This window comes from Emys orbicularis, chromosome 2 (assembly GCF_028017835.1).
Source record: "Emys orbicularis isolate rEmyOrb1 chromosome 2, rEmyOrb1.hap1, whole genome shotgun sequence".
Taxonomy (NCBI): Eukaryota; Metazoa; Chordata; order Testudines; family Emydidae; genus Emys; species Emys orbicularis.
Window position 1 is genome coordinate 106,996,571 of NC_088684.1, and position 4,844 is coordinate 107,001,414.

Here is a 4,844-nt window from a genome sequence, read left to right on the forward strand (position 1 = left end):
ACGGGTCCCATATGAGGAGAGATTAAAGAGGCTAGGACTTTTCAGCTTGGAAAAGAGGAGACTAAAGGGGGATATGATAGAGGTATATAAAATCATGAGTGATGTGGAGAAAGTAAATAAGGAAAAGTTATTTACTTATTCCCATAATACAAGAACTAGGGGCCACCAAATGAAATTAATGGGCAGCAGGTTTAAAACAAATAAAAGGAAGTTCTTCTTCACACAGCACACAGTCAGCTTGTGGACCTCCTTGCCTGAGGAGGTTGTGAAGGCTAGGACTATAACAGCGTTTAAAAGAGAACTGGATAAATTCATGGAGGTTAAGTCCATTAATGGCTATTAGCCAGGACGGGTAAGGAATGGTGTCCCTAGTCTCTGTTTGTCAGAGGGTGGAGATGGATGGCAGGAGAGAGATCACTTGATCATTATCTGTTAGGTTCACTCCCTCTGGGGCACGTGGCATTGGCCACTGTCGGTAGACAGGATACTGGACTAGATGGACCTTTGGTCTGACCCAGTATGGCTGTTCTTATGTTCTTATGCTCAGTCTCCAGGAGATGGGACTGCTTTGAGCTGTTCCCCTAAGATCTCCTCTGCCACAGCCAATTCTGACTGGCTATGGTGAGGCCAGGGCCAAGAATGCTGGAGAGGGAGTAAGTGGGATGGGGGGGAATCTCAGAGCATCAGCTTGACATCAAATCGGTTTCTTAAAGGGATGGGGGTTAAAAGTGACCTGCTCTTCCTTGTCAGTGGTTCCCCATTGCAGTCCTTAACGGCTGGATTAATTCCATCTGTTATTTCTCACTTAAAATACAGAAAACCCTCCTGCTGCACAGCTTACTGTTAGACCCAGTGACCAAACCAGTCCATGTGCACTGTCATCGTAATCATGCAAGGGCTTCCATCTGCCCTATAAACAACCCTGATGACTCCCAATATATTACCATGTAATCACCAGGCCCCACACAATTTTGTGCCTAATAAATTACCACAATCTCCATGCCATTCAGGCCTCAGTTGGCCTATGAACCTGACAGTGAGAGAATAGGAAGCCTCAGTTAGTTTTTGTTGGAATCCTTCCGCCCAGTTCAGGTGTGCTGTCCCATGCTGCTCAGGTAGAAAGATCATTGTTATGATTTCAGGCAGTGAGGGCAGAGAAGTAAAGCAGGAAGTGTGTGGAGCAGGGGAACCTTGCAGCTCAAAGAGGGGCTTGGGGGATTCCTTATAAGGAATAACTTTACTCTACAAAGTGACTATAAAAATGGTGCCTTTTTACTCAGCAGATCTGCTCCCTCCTGCACGTGTATGAAGAGCTAAGTCTGCTGACTTTAGTGGGGGGAAAATTGTATTTATTAATTTGTCCTAAAGTCAGCCCAAAACAGCTCTGGGAGTGTGAGCTTATTCTTTACTGGTTTACACATTATCAACAGAATTATTAACATCTGTGATAGGGCCACTTGTGCAACTCCAGTATCTCCAAATTATGTCCTCACTTATGCCTGTGTAAGCCTGCTGTAGGTATAAGGTAGCACAGATGTAGGTGTATTTGGCCTACAGAACCTTTACTGCTGGTAATGCTGCATGAGTCAGAAAGCTCACAGCATGACTTTGCAGCGCTGGCAATTAGGAAAACCATCTTTTTAACTGTAAACTGAGCACACATGATCTGCAAGTCATTCAGGCACTATAAATGTGGAACTGCTTGATGCTGTTTTTGCACAGTCACTTTCCAGAGTGGAATGGCATGTTACTTTCTGACCGCAATTGACTGTAGGCACAGTTTTTTTAAAACTGCTTAATTTTATGCCTGCAGTCAATTGGGGTCACAGTTTTGCAGGCACAAGTGTTAAAACGTGACCATCTAAGTACCTAATTTTTCAGGAAGTTTCTCACAAATCAGATAGACAGACATCAAAATTCTCTCACTTGGGAACACTATGGAGTGCAGATGGGAAAACTGGAAATCAGACTGAGTTGCCTTTGAAAGCAGGGCTTTCATATCCCAGCTGAAACCAACCAACCAAGAAATGTAGTGCTGAGGCTGAAACTTCATCCTTGCATCATCCAGTTGTGCCCAGTTACTGCTCCAGACTCTACTATGGGCCAGTTGGTGCTCCCGCTGAAGCAGGTGGAAAAGCTTCCATTGACTTCATGGGGCTTTGGCTTAGGCCCAGTAGGCTCAATTGTTTCTTGCAGGAGTGATGCATATCACTGCATCTTTTGAAAAATCTGCTCCCGTGCATCCATGGGGAAGGGCAGCAGCTGACTTTCCAAGACACTCAGGCCAGGTCTATACTATAAACTTACATGGGTATAACTGTGTTGCTCAGGGGTGTGAAAAATTCACACCCATGAGCAACGCAGTTATACTGACCTAACCCCTGGCATAGGCAGCGCTATGTCAACCAGAGGGCTTCTCCCATCGATATAGCTAGCGTCTCTCGTGGAGGTGGGCTAACTCTGCTTACAGGAGAAGCGTCTTCACTGTAGTGCTACAGTGGCACAGCTGAACTGTTGCATCTTTTTAAGTGTAGAGCTTCCCTCGGTGATGCGTGTTGCTCAATGCTGGGCACCACTGAACTTCTTGAGCTGATTTTCCGATGGTCAGATTTGACACCTTGTTTGTTTGTTTTTGGCCAGATTTGACATTTGCGGGAGCTTGGGATACTCGGCACATCTGAAAATCAAGCTACCTACCTGTGCTGTAATGCTTAGACATAACAGGGTGAATGCCTGCTTATGCAGGGGAAATTGTAAAAGATCTAAAACATAGGTGTTCAACCTGGGGGCTGTGAACAGGTCCAGGAGGGTTGTTGCTAATCTTCCTTTCTGAATGAAAGAATTAGAAGGGGTCCTGAAACTTCTGCTTTTGTGACATGGAGACACCGTATAAAAAAGGTTGAGAATCACTGATCTGAAACAACTACCAAGATTGAACTATATTTGACAGGTAAAACTGATCCATGCTGTACCTATTCTGTGGGTAAATGGAGGACTTCAATCTGTCGGAATGTCAGTCCACCACGTTGCATCAGCATGAAGTTCACTTATAAAAATATAGGCCACGGTTTTCAAAAGTGACTAGTGATAGGAGAGGCAGTAGAGCCTAGTGGCTAGATCAATGGCCTGGGACTCAGGAAACCTGGATTCTGTTTTCAGCTCTGCCACTGATCTGCTTTGTGATGTTGGGTAAGTCACCTCACCTCTTTGTGCCTCAGTTTCCTCCACCCGTAAAGTGAGGGAAGTGATGCTGATCTCCTGGGTAAAATGCTGATGACCAGTGCTATATAAGGGCTGCATGTCATTATTGGTGTTACTGTTTGGGTTGCCTTAATATTTGGGTGCCCATCTTGAGAAACCTTAAAGGCACCTGATTCACAGAAAGTGCTGAACATCCAAGTAACTAGTAGTTTTTGAAAGTTTGGGCTTTATACCTGTTTTTAATGAAGGGTTGTTTACTTCTTATTGTACACGAACCTGAGGCAAACTTTTGTGTAACCCTACAAGAGGTTTTGTTGTTTGTTCAAGTTCCTGTTTATTCTGCTTTTATTGAAGTGGATAAATATGTCTAAATCACACAGCAGTTAAACTGGTCTCCTACCTCCCAGGCCTCTCCTTTAACCATGAGCTCCTGCGTCTGCCCTGCCAGAAGCTGGGTAGCACATTTAAAGTACTGATTTATGGTAAGTGTTTTCATAGACCTCTGCAACAGCATCCCTGATATTCTCAGAGGTGAATGGGAATGTGGAGGAACTAATTATACTGTACTTGGTGTGGGAGAGAAGAATGAAAATAAGAGTGTCTCCTGGGGCGCTGATAAGCTGAAGAATCGCACACTGTTGTAGTTATGTTGTACAGGAGCTGTTATTTTACGTTCATGTTCCCTTGAATAGAGGTCTTGCTGGAAGTGTCAAATACAGGCACAAACAAAACCCCAGCACTGTATTAAACTATGTAGCTGTAGTCAGAAAAGTGCTGCTGTAACTATGACAGGGAGGCATTTATGCTCTATTAGTACCTTATTAAATGTTGTCCATTTGCAAGTCAAAAGATTTATTTTTTCCTCTCAAAGTGCCAGCACTGCAAACTCAGGGCCAAATCCTGCCTTGCCATCTCTCTGTCATGCTGTGGGGGGAACAGTAACAGTCGAGCAGAGGGTCTGTCTGCCCAAAGGCCGGTGCTGACTGGGGATACCATGCTTTGCAGTGCACCTTATCCTGGCTCGTTCACTAGTATAGCAGAGTAGGATTTGATCCTTAGCTTGAATGTCAGATCCCTGGTTGTTTTCTTTCTGACTCTTTTACCATCACCAGTGATAAAGATTCTGTCATCAGAACTCGGCTGACGCTTTTGTCAATGATGCATGAGGCAGAGTAGAATCCAGCTCACTCTTCCAAAATTGTGTTAGTTCTGCAGCACTAACCATAACATCTTGGTTTCATCAGTTAAGTCAGGAAATCTGACTCAAAACCATGTTAATAAGAATGTGCCATTTTTACATAGCAACTGGATTTTTGAGGAGACTATTTATACAAATAATCAAATCTGAAGAGGAATTTTTTTACACTGGAGCAAACTTGAAACATAACTCCTTTTACAAAAGTAATTGACTGAGCTAAGTATTGTCTGTATTTGTGCTCGATTGAAAGTCCCCCCCCACACACACACACACTTCATCCTACAGCGTTGTCATAATCCTGCATTCATGACCTAATAGTCTCTTGTTATGGAAATAACTGTGATGTCACACATGCAGCTCACGATGTCACAGCAAGATCCAGTAGTAAAGAAATGTTGTGTTGGAAGGAGCAAACTCCTGGGAGGAAGCAGGAGCTAATGATTAA